This window comes from Dermacentor variabilis, chromosome 6 (assembly GCF_050947875.1).
Source record: "Dermacentor variabilis isolate Ectoservices chromosome 6, ASM5094787v1, whole genome shotgun sequence".
NCBI lineage: Eukaryota > Metazoa > Arthropoda > Arachnida > Ixodida > Ixodidae > Dermacentor > Dermacentor variabilis.
Window position 1 is genome coordinate 65,599,719 of NC_134573.1, and position 16,264 is coordinate 65,615,982.

A 16,264-nucleotide genomic window follows, 5' to 3' on the forward strand; every position below is an offset into this window, starting at 1 on the left:
AACCGATATCAGTGAATTCGTTCAAGAGGGCATCAGTGTCTGTTCGCAGACTATTGTCTGTTGTTAAAACCTGTAGAAGTGATCAACTTGTATGAAATAAAAGTGCTAAAGCTGTGCCAAAATGGACACTGACTGCCAAAGCAAGTTGAACCAGGAAGAAGGACATGACAGAACTCATTTCCCGATGTATGTCGAGGGCAGTGCGAATAGCAGTCGAGCAATGTAGCGACAGACCGTATTTCTGAAGTCACATCTGTTTAACACATGCAGTTAGGCTGCATCGACTATATGCCACATGCTCGATATCCTCTCATTTTGTTATGGTACTCACTTGTCAAGCTTGCCGATCAGCGTGGAGGCTTGACGACAGCTGTACGACGACGTCGCAGTGATGGCCACGATTACCGGAATTCGGGCGCTTCGTTTTGCGTTCTTCTGTCGTATATATATATATATATATATATATATATATATATATATATATATATATATATATATATATATATATATATATATATGTGTGTGTGTGTATAGTTATTTATATATATATTATATTGTTACGTGTGGGAAGACAAAGAAGAAAGAGGCTATTTACAATGGAGCCAGACAGCCAGGCCGACACTCGCTTCCGCCAAGGGCACAGACCAACTACATCGTCGATCTCGCGGCGGCTCGTCTCTTGAGCATCTCTCGATGATACTGTAATACTACCCCCTAGCGGCAAAAGCGCCGTCATGGTGCTGTTAAATATCCAAGGCGCGTGAAGAGTTGAAGGTCTTGAGTCGGGCGACGTGGATAATGTCGCTGGTTGTCACAATAGAGGACGTAGTGGGCGTGGCTGGAATGATTTCATAGGTGACATCGGTCACTTGGCGGAGCACGTGATATGGTCCTGTGCAACAGGAAAGCAGTTTTTCACAAAGGCCAACTTTACGCGATGGTGACCAAAGCAACACAACGATGCCTGGCACAAAATGGACATCACGGTGACGGAGGTCGTAGCGTTGCTTCTGTTTCTTTTGAGACACTCGTAGACGAGCGCGCGCAAGTTGGCGAGCGTGGTCAGCGTGGGCGATTGCATCACGGGCACAATCACTTGTTCAAGCTGTGGCGGACGGAAGCCCAGTGTCGAGTAGTAGCGTCAGTTCTCGGCCATACAAGAGGTAAAACTGGGAAAAGCCAGCAATTTTGAGAGGGGAAGAGTTATGCGCAAAGGCAATGTAAGATAGAGCCAGGTCCCAGTCATGGTGGTCATCTGAAACGTGTTTGGATAGCATGTCTGTAAGGGTGCGGTTCAAACGCTCAGTGATGCCGTTCATTTGGGGGTGGTAGGAGGTGGTAAATTTATGCTGTATTGAGCAGGCACGCATGATGTCAATGACTTTGGCCAAAATCGAACGGCCACCGTCTGTTAGCAGTTGACGCGGAGCACCACGCCACAATATGATATGATGTAGAGGAAGTTCGCAACATCAGTTGCGCAAGTGGTAGGAAGAGCGCGGGTTACGGCGTAGCGGGTCGCGTAGTCCGCCGCGACTGCAACCCACTTGTTACCCGATGTAGATTCCGGAAATGGGCCTAGAAGGTCTAAGCCGACACGAAGGAAGGGCTCGGCAGGGATGTAGAGTGGCTGCAGATAACCAGCGGGGAGCTGGGAAGGCTTCTTGCGTCGTTGGGAAATTTCACAAGCGGCGACGTAGCGTCGTACGGAACGGGCAAGGCCCGGCCAGAAGAAACGGCGACGTACACATTCATAGGTTCGAGATATGCCGAGGTGTCCTGCCGTTGGTGCGTCGTGAAACTCTTCTAGAACGGTGGAGCGGAAGTGTCTAGGTATTACAAGTAGGAACTCAGAGGCGTCCGGATGAAGGTTACGACGGTACAGAGTACCGTCGCGGAGGACGAAGGGGGGTAGAGCAGCAACGGCCGGAGAATGTTCAAAACGGTCGATGTAGGTGTCAGGACGTTGCTCATCGGCGAAATGACGCAGCTGTGATACAGAGAATACGCAAGAAGCACTGGCAATATTGGAGGAGTCAGAGTCGTCAACAGGGTAACGCGACAAGCTGTCAGCATCTTGGTGCAGGCAGCCAGACTTGTACACCACGGAATATGAAAATTCTTGTAGCCTCAAAGCCCATAGACCAAGCCGGCCTGTAGGATCTTTTTAGCGATCAGAGCCAGCAGAGAGCCTGATGGTCAGTAAGTACGCAAAAAGGCGACCGTAAAGGTAAGGACGGAACTTCGCAACCACCCAGAAACAGCAAGACATGCTCATTCCGTGATGAAATAGTTGCGCTGCGATGGTGCTAGGAGGCGGCTTGCATAAGCAATAACGCGATCCTGGCCACGCTGACGTTAGGCTAAGACAGCACCTACGCCATAACCGCTGGCATCTGCACGCAATTTTGTAGGGGCATGAGTGTGAAAGTGGACAAGAATGGGTGGCGAGGTTAGAAGAGTGAAGAGACGAGAAAAGACGGCGGTTTCTGCAGTACTCCACGGTAATTGTACGCCTTTCTTCGAAAGATTAGTGAGGGATCAAGCAATTGCCGCAAAATGTTGAACAAAACGACGAAAGTACGAGCATAGCCCTAAAAAACTTCGAACGTCTGCGGCTGTCTTCGGAACCGGGAACTCCCGGACAGGGTGAGTTTTGTGGGGATCAGGCTGAACTCCGAAAGCGTCAACGAGATGGCAAAGAAGAGTAATTGTGCGGTAGCCAAAACGACATTAGGAAGAGTTAAGTTGCAGTTTTGCCTTTCGAAATACATCAAGTATAGTTGTTAGACGCTCAAGGTGAGTGTCGAACGTTGGCGAGAAGACGGTGATGTCGTCGAGGTAGGAGAGGCGTGTGGACTATTTGAAACCTTGGAACAAGGAGTCCATCATACGCTCAAAGGTGACAGGGGCGTTGCCTAATCCAAACGACATTACGTTAAATTGGTATTGGGCATCAGCTGTGATGAACGCGGTTTTTTCTCTGTCAAGGGCGTCGTGTATACGTGGGAACGGATAGACGTCCTTCTTAATAATGTCGTTCAGATGACTATAGTCTACACAGAAGCGTCACGTGCCGTCCTTCTTAACGAACACCACAGGTGACGCCCAGGGACTCGAAGAAGGCTCAATGATATTTTTATCTAGCATTTTGTTCACTTCACTTTGAATTACTCAGCGTTCTGACGCAGAAACTCGATACTGTTGTCGGTGAATAGGCGTAGCATCGCCAGTAAGGATCCGATGCTTGACCGCGAGCGTCTACCCTAAAGTGCGATCGTCGAATCAAAAATACCTCGGTAGGACGATAATACTTGGCAAAGGTGTTCAGCCTGCGCAGAGGACAGGTCCGCCGCAACCATGTTCTTTATGTTGAGATCGGCGTCCGAAGCTGGCACAAAGGGTCTGCTAAGCTCGCGAAAACCACCCGTCGATAACGCTGCCACGCGATGGTCGCCGAGACAATCAACGGTGGCAAGGCAAATACCTTGCGGTAGAATTTGCTTTGCCAATCCAAAGTTCAGGAGAGGCATGCGAGTGTGGTTTGCAGTAATAGTAAGTATACTGTGAGGCACGCTAAGGTCATACTATGGGGTAACGTCGGTCAGAGGAGTGACGAGGTACTCCCGACCAGGAACTGGCGGGAAAGACAACAGTTCAATGTGGGCTATTGACTTTGGAGGCAGGCGAAGAAAGCCAATGGGGCGTAAGCGGCAGGGAGGTGCGTGAGAAGGTTTTGCTAGAGTCGGCAACTTAAGCCGAAGGGTACTGGAAGAGCACTCAATAAGAGCAGAATGCGCGGAGACAAAATCGAGGCCGAGAATGAAGTCGTGGGGGCAATGAGCAATTACAGTGAAGAGGACAGGAGTGTGGCGGCCGGCGATGCTGACACGTGCCGTACACATGGCGATGATAGGCACAGTACCGCCATCCGCAACGCGGCCGACGCGTGCCGACGCTGGCGTGAGGAGCTTGTTCAGTCGTCGCCGGAAGGCAGCACTCATAATAGAAAGATATGCCACTTTATCGATGAGTGCCGTTACAGGGTAGCCATCGACGTCAACATCAGGAAGGTTTTGGTTCGTTGGTAACGTGAGCAGAAGATTTGAGAGCCGGGTCGACAACGCAGCTTCACCTCCAGAAGCTGCAGTGCCTAGTTTTCCGGCTGGATCCGGGCGGCGATAGGCGGTGAAGAGAAGCGACGGGTTTGAGGCGTACGAGGCTGATGGCGTCGACGTGAGGGCGAGCGGCTGTAGCGAAGGTTCGGAGCAGGAGCATCAGCAGCAGTGGGTTCATGGCGGTTGTTATAGGGAACGGAGGGTCCAAAGGTGCGGGAATAAGCAGCGGCGTATGTCCGAGGCGGTGGTGGCCATCGGTTGCGGCAGTGACGAGCGACGTGGCCGATGCGACAGCAGTGGAAGCAGATCGGCCTGTCATCAGGGGTACGCCATTCGGACGGGTTGCGGCGACATGTGGCAGAAAAGGACTGCTGCGGACAAGGAGGACCTCTAGATAAATGGGAAACGCTGGGTTGAGACTTTGAACACATACAGTTCAGACCCATGTTCTCAAATTCCTGTCTGACGATGGCCTGAATAATCGCAATAATGGTTGCTGGCGGATCGGGAGGCGTCGCGGAGAAAGCTGGCGAACAGGTGGCCTCGAGTTCGCGGCGAACAAACGGGTGACGTCATCACAGGTGGTGGTCCGACGCGGGCGACCCTCACATGTCGACGTAGCAGCAGTGTTGGGTGGCCGCGTGATGTGGTTTGTGATACGACGGCCCTTAGCTTGTTCAAGGTGACGACATTCTTTTATGATGGCGCCGATAGTAGAGACGTTGCCTAAAACAGGTAAATTGAAAGCGTCGTCAGCGATGCCTTTTAGCACATGTGCCACTTTACCTGCTTCGGATATATTATCGTCAGGTTTGCGACATAGAGCCAAGATGTCGAGGATGTCTGAAACGTACGGCTCTGTAGATGAGTGAACACGAGACGCAAGAGCCTTTCTAGCGGCAACATTGCTCCCAATGGGATCACCGAACAGTTCTCGTAGCTTTTCTTTGAAACTGTCCCAACTGGTTATCTCGTCGTCATGCGTTTGGTGGTACACGTGTGAGGTGCCGCTGAGGAAAAAGATGACACTGGCGAGCATAGTCGTTGGATCCCACCTGTTATTAGCACTGGCGTGTTCATAAAGCTTGATCCATTCGTCAACGTCCTGTCCCTCCATGCCAGAGAACGCACCAGGGTCGCGATGTGGTGCAACCGTGACGATTGGAGCAGTCGGACAAGCCGAAGCCGTTGCAGAGGCGGGCTCGTCACCGGGAGGCATGGTGACAAGCTAGATGTGCCTACTATCACTTCGGAGTACCGTGGCTAGGACGGGTATCGCTAACCTTCACCAGAATGTTACGTGTGGAAAGACACAGACGAAAAAGGCTATTTAAAGGCTATTTACAGTGGAGCCAGACAGCCAGGCTGACACTCGCTCGCGCCAAGGGCACCGACCAACTTTCATCGTCGTTCTCGCGGCGGCTCGTCTCTTATATATATATATATATATATATATATATATATATATATATATATATATATATATATATATATATATATATATATATATATATATATATATGAAAACGAGAGGAAAGGGGGTAAACTGAGGGGCCCGATTTTTTTATTAATCATATCATATATCATGAGAAGCCAACTACCAAAGACACCAATGACCACATAAGGGAAATTACTTCTACTAATTCTACTACTTAATTCTACTACATCTACTACTTCTACTTCTAGTAATTACTACTAATTGAATTAACGAGATAGTAAATTAAAGGCAATGAAAATGGATGAGAAAAGAACTTGCCGCCGGTGGGGAGCGATCCCACGTTACTCCCAATGTTAGTTCTAGTAGTAACGCATAAATACCCAAGAAATTAGATGGGGAAACCGCGCCACGGTAGCTAAATTGGTTAGAACATCGCATACGTAATGAGAAGGTACGGGATCGTTCCCCACCTACGGCCCTTTGTTTTTTCATCAATTTCAGTGGTATTAATTTGGCATTTCTTTAATTCAATTTGTTAGCAGAATTAATTTCCCATGTGTTTTCCGTGGTGTCTTTGTTGGCTTCTCATTATATATATATATATATACACACACCCGTCGGGGTTGCTCAGTAGCTATGGTGTTAGGCTGCTGAGCACGAAGTCGCGGGATCGAATCCCGGCCATGGCGGCCGCATTTCGATGGAGGTGAAATGCGAAAACACCCGTGTACTTAGATTTAGGTGCGAATTAAATATCCCCAGGTGGTCGAAATTTTAGGAGTCCCCCACTACGGCTTGCCTCCTAATGAGAAAGTATCAGAAAGTGGTTTTGGAACGTAAAACCCCATGATTATATATATATATATATATATATATATATATATATATATATATATATATATATATATATATATATATATATATACAGAATCCGGGAGGCCTCAAACATCAAACGGTACCTACGCTTTGCAAACACAATGCCTCTTTTCTCGCTCAATGTCAGAGCAACAAAACAGAGGCTCTTGAAATTCTGCTGCAATGAGACAACAAAAGCTTTCGTCACGTTGGCGTCTGACAATATAGCATCGATCTATACGACTTACCTATGTTAGTATCATCACAATGGACAGCTAAACGAGACTCCCCTTTTACTGAATAACACCGTTAGAGATGAGACAACAATGCTAGTGAGAACAACAGCAAGGACAGCAAGAATCGCAAGCTGTGAACGGTGTAGTATGCCTGAAGCCAAGCTGCATCGGTGCCGCACGCTTTGTATATCAAGCCTTCGTCAGCACTCGGGCAGATTTGACCCCCGCACCTTTGACCACCACAGCTTTGACAGAGAGAGCAATCAATGGCCTCCAAGTCATGTTCACTCTATTCTACGTGGATTCTCTTCGCGGTTTTCGTCGCCCTGAGCACTGTTGGTGCAGAAGGTATGTGGAAAAGGTACCAATACGAAGTGAGCATGGAAATGTGCTGAGAGTAGGTTACTTTATGGATATCACATGCGCGATGATAAGAGGCCCCCAATTGAGGGCTCCGATCAGCGAAGATTCGACGTTCAAGCGGGGGAGGGGGTAGATTCGTCTGTTATTGTGACTGCAATTATGTACACACTGTAGGCGCATTTACGCTGTCGGCGCCACCGTTGAGCGTTCGCGCCATCGACGGCGCATGGGCAGAGTGTTAGAGTGCCCCCAGAGACGCGGAGGCTGCAAAAAATGACGAAGCAAAGTGGAGGCAACTGGGAACGCCCCGCCTCAACTGCTCGGTGGCGGAGCCACGAGTCCGTTCTTCCGCTTCTGGCATGAGCGTTGAGGACGTGCACATTATAAGCACACTTACGAACCCGCTGAGCTGGTGTGTGTGAGCGGAACGGAGGGTGAACGCGAAGCTAACATTGTATAATTTTGGTAGTGACTACAGTGGCGGGGCGCCGTACTTTAACATCATCGCTACAGTGATGGGGCCCGTCACTTTAACAAGAACACTGTAGCGACGGGGCAGTCATTATAACGTTGTCGGCGTTGAGGGCGGGCGTAGAGTTTCATACAACTATGGGGGCGAGGACTTACGGAGTTGCCATCGGTAGGAAGTGCCTCACTTGCGTAGTCTGAGGGATAATGCGACGCGCTCCGCATAGGTTTGGCTTTCGGCGCGAAATAAAGATACTACGTGGAAGCCCTCCTGGACATTTTCGCAAATATATACTCTGGACATATATTCTCGAAATGACACAGGTAATAAATTATGGGCTTTTACGTGCCAAAACCACTTTCTGATTATGAGGCACGCCGTAGTGGAGGACTCCTGAAATTTCGACCACCTGGGGTTCTTTAACGTGAAATGACACAAGTATTATAGCATTCAAATAATAATCTTGGACAAATAGAAAGCAGAGAATGGTTTACAGACGCTATCTCTTTTCCTACTACGTACAGTAAGCTGGGACATTGCGTGTGGTCGCCGCAATCGATTCCCCCGAACCGGTTTCTTGCGTGAAAAGGATGCAGTCGCTGAGAGAAAACTGTGTGACATATGTTCTCATAGTGAGCTGTCTGTGTAACCAAATGGAGCAAAGCAGAATGAAGCTTCAATGCAGCGATCGCACGGGTTCGAGGTGACCGACTGCGCGTCTGCATGCATTTCCGCGCGCAATGTTTAGCTTTCGCTGCGAACACATTTTCGGACCGTACCGTGAGCTTTATGCCGCAGTATATGAGCATTTGACAGTACGCAAGCAACAATTGTTACATGGACACTACCAGAGTTGTTCAAAAATAATTTCGTTATAGCTAGGCTTCGATGCCGACGGCGACTTGTGATCTGCTGTCGCGAGCGTTTTCTTTTTATTTTCTTCTAAAGTCTTGGAAGCTTCAATGCAATTATTTCTCAAGTTGCATCGCACTCTATGTTTATCGGTCTTCTAAGCGAGCAATTGACGGCTGCTTATTTTTCTTAATCCAGTACGATATTCATTGTGATGTGCGACACAAGCGTGAACATATGCCATGCCTTTGTTTTGTAATGTGATTTTTACCCTTCCCTTTCCATTCTAGTGAGCTTTCCTTCCCTCTTTCTTTATTATTATGATCATAGGTGTTACAGTGCATACGCAAAAGACTGTTGGACCCAACAGCCGCAGGCTAAAGGATTGGTCCGGATATACGAAATACAATAGACATTCGGTACAAGCATACGGGGATCAACACAGGGTATTAATGCAACACATTAGCACGTTAAAAACAAAAAAAAAAGAATTTTTTTTACGGCATGCATAGGAATTATCACCAGTTACATAAGTTTTCAAACCGCAAACAACAGAACGCCAAGCAAGAATACAGGCATAGAATCAATGGTTTATAGGTAATAAGTAGTGCTTTGCCGAAATTTCGTGTTCTTTATTTTGGTGGGTATGTTGTTCCATGTCGTAACTTCAACACGTTCAAGTAGTCTTTTGCGATATACATTATGTACAGGAGGCAGGTTGAAATTTCCAGCGGCAGTACTTCTCGTTTGATGATGAAAAAAATATGGTCACAGCGAAAGGATGATTAAGTTTCGCAACACTGTTTACGTAGGTAGCTGTTTTATGCTCACGCATAAGATTTAATGGAAATATGTTTAGTTGATTGAGCAGTGGACGGCTGGATGTATCATTTCTCAAGTGCGTTATGATTCTTAATGCCCGCTTTTGTATAACCAAATGGAGCATATAACAGAGGGAAGCTTCAATGCAGCCGGGCCCCATCACTGCAGTGCAGATGTTAAAGTGACGGGCACTGTCACTGTAGTCACTGCTTAACCGCGTGTGATTAGAACCATGGTGTAAGAACATTATGAGAGGGGTGGGAACGGCACCCGTTCCAGCATACGGGGCTTGCGTACGCTTTAGACAGTTGCCTTAAGATGGTGCGTAATATGTGGTGGCTAGCTAATGAGCAAAGGGATTTGCAACGCCTGGCTTATATCTGTGGACAGGAAGGCGAAAATTTAGGTTTCAAATTTAGTGTTGGAAAATCAGGTGTTATGGTATTCGATGAAAAGAGTGAACAGACAGTGGCGATACAGGGCCAGGAAATACCTCAGGTAACCGAATATAAACACCTTGGTATATGGAGAAACGAAGGCAAAAGGTATATGGAAACACAGGAAAAAGAATAATAGTGAAAGGGAAGTGAAATGCAGCCATAATGAAGCTCAGAGCGCTATGGGGATACACTAGTTAAGAGGTGCTCCCAGGTATGTGAAAAGGTGTAATGGTTCCAAAACTTGATTTTGGAAATGCGGTGGTTTACTTTGAATCAGGGGTACAATCAAGACTCGATGGGAAGTGAAAGTCATTGGGACGCCTCGCTTTATGCGCTCTCGGGAAGACTGCACATGAAGGTGTGCAGGGTGATATAGCTGAACTGGTTTTAAAGTGAGGGAAACTCGCAGTAAAATTGAGAATGAAGAACGACTGAGGAACATGGAAGAAAGTAAATTGGCTGGGAGAGTGTTGAGGTATCTGTACAGGAAGACATTGATTCACAGTGGAGGAAAAGAACTAGGAAGCTTACCAGCAAGTATGCGGCCTGTAGGGTGGGCAAAACAGCAACAAAGAACGTCAAGCGGCAAGTCAGAGTGGCTGAGATAATCTCATGGGTGGCGGCAATGGAAACGAAACCTGCCATGAGTAACTACTTAAGAGGAAAAAACGAAATCAGCAAAGAAACAATTTATGATAAGTGAAAGGGAAGCTCACTACTTTTCGAAGCGAGATCGGGATGCCTTAGAACACGAACCTATAGAGCGAGATATAAGAAGGAACAAGAAGCATGTGCTTGTTGCGGTAAAGCTAGGGAAACTAGGGAGCATGCCCTTGGGTTCAGCGGGAGCAGTGGAAAAGTAAACATGTCCGCAATAGGCATGAGGAAGAGGCGATTAGAGGATTGGTGGACGAAAAGTATGGAAACGACAAAAAACGGAGACGTAAAAAAGCACACTAGCAACAGGGGATCAGAAAATTATGGTGGTGGGAGTTCATGGTGTTTTTTTTTTCTTTTTTCTTGTTTAACCTTGGTAGGACGAGACAGTATAAACGACCGCCCCGTTCCAAGGGAGACACTATGTCATCCATCCATCCTCATAACATCCGTCCATCCATAAGCGAACGAACACAGCGACAGATGAAAGAGCGAACGCGGTGCGCGAGATGGAAGACGCAAGCCGCGATAGGCGGAGACCAATGAGAGCGGCCCCTTCAGTGACGTGAGCGCGGGTAACTGGTATTATGCGGACCCGCGGAACCGCTCATTTGGTACTATTGTCTGTTCGCGTTGCTCGCGCTTGTTTCTGTCGTGACGGTGAGGAACAAATGGGTGAACAGGTTCACAAAACAATTCGCACCGCAAGGAACCGCGCAAAAGGGACACACGTGTACCAGCGCAAAGCATAGAAGTGCTCGCAACTGCGTGCGACGAACGTGAACGATGATGTGATGTCGATGAGGCTTCACCCTTTAGAACGGGCTGGTAGCCCCGGAACATCACCCGGAGGATGGCAGAAGCGCACGCAAGTTGTCGACGCGCCCCCAACACGCCGAGGAGCTGCCGTCCGCGCACCTATCATAATATTCTTACACCGCGGTTAGAACTCAGTCCGAGGAGTTCAATGTCAACGCTAAGTCTTGCTATCGCTGTCAATGCTGCAGCTTTCGGGCGAAACTCACCAATTCTTCAAAAGGTGGAATCGCTTGGTTGTGCATAACAGTGCTCGAGGGAGAACACTGTGTTGATGCAACGTCTATCTTTAGAAGGTGAACGATGCGACCCATGCGCGAGTATATATTAAGAGGAAGCTTTAGCTCGGGAACATCATCATCATCATCATCATCATCAGCCTAGTTACGCCCACTGCAGGGCAAAGGCCTCTCCCATACTTCTCCAACTACCCCGGTCATGTACTAATTGTGGCAGCTCCGTTTTAATTACTAAGTTACATGTAAAACGCAGAAATTATTTTAGTAGGCAATCATTGTACCGATTTGAATGAAATTTGTTGCATGTGATATAGAGAGTTCAATTCTAGTGATTCTATAATTTGCTTTCGGGCCCTAAACACTTTACGAGAGTTCCGGATTATTTTAATAGAAACTTGAAGCACCATGTTTACAAATCCATAACTCGTTACCGAAACTGATATCGCTGTTCTTGAAACTGTATCGGCAATACACAGCGTCATAAGGGGCCAAATTTTATATGTAACTTTACGGATTACGAGGAACTGTTATATTGCCTCGAAGGATTGTGTTAAGTCCTACTAACAAATTAATGGCACAATGCATAGCTGTGTATAATACGGCAATCTTGTGCCCTACAGCTTTTGCAGAGTACACATTTCACGCGCACCGTTTTCTGCATAGAGAGCATTGATTTCGCTTATCTAACAAGCGCGTCTCCCAGAGACGCCAGTGACGTCATTTGACGCCAGCTTGGCTGTCAAATGACTGAGAAAGCAACTAGATGCACCATGACGCTCCGATAAATCGGGTTCCTAGCGGAACGTGGTGAGCGTTCCACGTTCCGCTACCGCTATGTGCGTTGTGCGCATTAGCGCATCAGTGTTCCTGGTAGCGTTCTGCTGAGTCGCTGCGTGCAAATTGGTATGATACGCCGGTCTGAGGGGAGCGTAACGTAAACGCTCAACTAACACTCTCTTATAACTGGAAGGAGCCCTTAGTGGCGTTCAGTTGTATTTGGCGATAGTGTCGAAGATCATTGGATAAATATATTTCTTGATTAAATAAGAAAGGCCCGGAAATGCTCGCCCCTCACAAGTGTGGAATAATAATGTTGAGGCATCGATATCAAAGCCCTGTAGATAAGCAGGGGAATAATTGATTTTTCCTCTTCTTATCACCTTAATATCATTTTCTTTATCGGAGAAATGGCAGCAGGGTTAAGTACTGTTTGCGCCATCGGCCATTTTCGGCACCATTTTTCAGTCACGCCGACTACGACGGATTTTCGCGTAATGGGGCATATAAGAGTGTTTTAGTTGAGCGTCTTTACGGTACGCTCCGCTCCGAGTGGCCCCGTTGAGCCAAAGCGGAGCGGCGGGCGATTTTCACGTTTTAGTTATGCGTTTAGCGTAGCGGAGCGGACCTTTCGTAGTTGCAGCGCCCTCTGGCCGAATTCAGCGTAATGACAGAAAATAAAAACACCTATTGATCAGTTTTATACAGTAAAACGTGTATATGTGTACATATAACTTATTTCTCCATGAAGTATCTAGACAGGCGCTTGTAATGCGTTACCGATCCATTTTACCTAATGGAATACAAAGCGCCGTCTTGGCGAACATCACGTGCGCTTGCTTTCTGCATCCAATCCAATCCTTTCTGACGCCAACGCTAGCCAAAGCACTGCGCAGTACGCTCCGCTCAGGCAGCTTCTCAGCGGAGCGTGAACACGCTCAACTAAAACACTCTATTATGCTTTCAAATTTATTATAATTTGATCTGTGTTTTTAAATCAACCTTTTGCAATACCACGTAGGCCACTTGTACCTTGAATAAGGGCTTGGGGAGCCAGACAAGACACAACAATGAAAGAACGGTGGCGACGCCGCGTTGAAGTTCGCGCACTAGCTCGCCGTGATGCCATGGATTTTGATGGCGTCGGCGCTGGCCTAGTTAATTTTTTGTCGGTAAAGATGGACTAAATTGTAATATAGAATAGTTACGGACCGAACACAGGAAGCTTCATGAACTATTGCGGTGCCTCAGCTCCCCCAATCACGAAGAGTTGCTCACAGTTACGTACTGGTTTTGGGGGTTCGGCGCGGAATTAAGAAATAAATACTCGCAGAATCTCCTGTGGGAGATATATAAATTCTGCGTGAGCATTTGCTACTAATCACCTGCTATTTCGTCGTCGTATGCTGCTGTGTTTGGTATAGTTGCGTGAAACAACACGAACAAATCGGGAAACGGAGAAAGCGGTGTTCGAACACCGAAATGTTAACTAAGAGCAGCATGAGAAGATGAAGAGTAGAGTAGTAGCAATGTTGATTCATGTCATAATGGTGCGTTTGGATGATGCCACTGCCTCGTGGGAGATGAGCACTGGCTGATGCTAGCTGTAGCATGTGACTTAACTGAGCAGTGCCACTTTGGTGGACCTCGTGAGTAGACGTGATCGATGAGGCTGCCTCATCCCGGTGCGAACCATTATCAACCGTGATCAACTGTTCTCTGGTGACGGCTGAGTATGGCGCGGCCGCGCGGGACCTATCTTGAAAGCGATCTGCAATTGGGACACTCTGCGCAGCGCGCTGATAGCTTCGTGTGCGCTGTGTTCGCACCGCTTAGTTCGTGTTCAAGTGAGAGGCAGCACGAAGGGGTCAACTGATTCGCTGCTGCGGGCCATATCCTGAAAGAAATCGTCATATGTGACGTACAGACGGGTTTCCTCGTTGTCTTGGCATTGAAATACTTGCGAATTTAAAACTACGGCATTGATAATTTTTTACTCTAATAAATCTCCGACGCGGTGGAAATTACGGAAATAGAGCTTTGAAAGAATGCCTTATTAGTCTACACACGTTTCAGTGTTTCTCTTTAGTGTGCCTTGAAGGAACACAGCCAGCGCTTAGGACTGGTTGAAGTTTTGATGGCTGATAAGGAAGAGTGTGAGTTACGGTGTTGAGATGATCCTCGGTGGCAGGAAGTGCTGTCTCGATCATTCCTTAGCAGGGGGAACCATAAGCAGCCAATGTTTAAAAGTGATGGCCTCCAAGCCAAGCATATTGACCGAGCAGTACGTCTGTAGCTCTGTGTTCAGCATGACATCGTCGATGGTTCTCAGGACGCCCAGAAATGTACGACGGCAAACATATATACTTTGTGTTTCGTACGCTTGCGTCATCTGAACCTAAAACTTCGGATTTTCACCGATGACAATCTGTGCAATGGAGACTTTGCGTGAGCTCTCGAATTACAGAGGAACCATGAATAATACCCTTTCGTGGGCCATATCTTGGTTGTGACCCATACGAAGCAGAGTAACAGATGGTCGTGATTTTCGCGAATATATTGACAAATTGCAGCATCGTCTATATTTGACACGGCATTAATTTTCCGTTGCACGGAAGCGCGAAACATTACTTTTATAGAAGGGTAAGCTGTTTCGATTGGTTGTGTAATGACTTGCTTCCTTGGGAAAACTATCGCACTCGGTAAGTAAGCTACGCGACACTTTTGAGTCGGCATGTCTGTGCGCCGAGTTACACCAATACGCTGCCATATTACGTGGTTAGTTCGGTTCATTATTTATTCGATAAATATATAGAAGAGCGCAGATAGAACTGGCTCAGCTGGTAAAGTAACCACCCAGTTAGAGTACTTGCGAAGGAGGTGGCGCCCGGTTTGATCCCCGGACGGGGATGAATTTTGCGCAACTGCAATGAAGCTTTCGTCCAGAGGAACTAGTATAGTTATTGGGTCAGCCGACTATCCAGTTTCAAAACGTTGCCATCAATTATTCAGAGCGCTTTCTTATTTACACTTTTCTTTCTTTTTCAGGGTCGAAGTTACGTATTCCGTCATTATGGCCAAAATGTAAGCAGGGTGAACGTAAAGGATGCGTGAATCCTCCCGGTAATCCGTGCGGCGAGGACACATGCAACGTGGAAAAGCGCGGTAATATTTGCTTTCATGGCTGTCTAATGGGCTGCGTGTGTAAGAAAGGCCTGTATCGTCGCTTGTCAGACCGGAAGTGCGTTACCCAAAGTGAATGCAATGCCTAGTCTCGCCGACAATGACGTCATGCGGACACGGCGCTGTATTAAACGACAGCAGCTGCATTTCCCAGATTCTTCCCGATGCCTCATGATTCCAGAGCCACGATCTTGAAGAAGTCACGTCGAAGGGACACTCTGGTTCTCAGCTGACCGTTCTGAAACACGGCAAATGAAAAAAACAAAAACAAATAAAACCTGCTCTTCATTATTTCTTTGCTTGAAGAAAGCTCCAGTAAGAGTTACAATGCGAGGAAATGTACTGATTCAACTCTTCTCCGCTGATGTTCACTAACGCGCTCCAACCCTCGAACAAGTCTTCGAGAAAATGTGAATTACAAACTTCTTCTGACCGAACAAAAAAGCGGGCTGCTTTTATCTTCTTCCTAAAATACATAAAGTTTCGGTCGAAGAAATATTTACAGCAGAAATCCCAGCTCGGCCTATTGTGTCTAATAACAACACACCTACTGAATCACTATCTAAATTCTTAAATCACCATCTGTCAAACATCCCCACCACCCTCCCATCTTTCGTTCAAGACACGCAGCACTTCCTTCGAATTATCGACGGCGTCAACGCTAACCAAATCCTTTCCGACCCCGCTATTAAAGTCACTTTAGATGTTTCTGCCCTTTACACCAATATTCCCATGAGTGCGCTTGGGGATTGATTGCAAAGGATCTACAAACGGCTTCAACCAATCTAAGGAGCAATAAGAAAACTTCAGGAGTGTACGCTCCTGAAGTTTACTTATCGCTCCTTAGGTTAGTTCTCACGCTCAACTATCTCGAATTCGATTCTATCCACTGCCTGCGAAGTTTCGGCGCTAGCATGGGTACGCCATTCGCTCCCACGTATGCGAACATTTTCATGGGACAACTCGAAGCCGACCTGTTGAAATCCTACCCTTTAAAAC

General features: G+C 47.2%; 1 long non-coding RNA gene across 1 annotated transcript; it reads left to right on the forward strand.

The window, feature by feature from the left end:
• Positions 1 to 6,697: 6,697 nt before the first annotated feature.
• Positions 6,698 to 15,574, forward strand: LOC142584826 (uncharacterized). The gene is made up of 2 exons (XR_012828942.1): positions 6,698 to 6,995; positions 15,131 to 15,574. It is a non-coding gene; the product is annotated as an uncharacterized LOC142584826 (long non-coding RNA).
• The last annotated feature ends 690 nt before the right edge of the window (positions 15,575 to 16,264 follow it).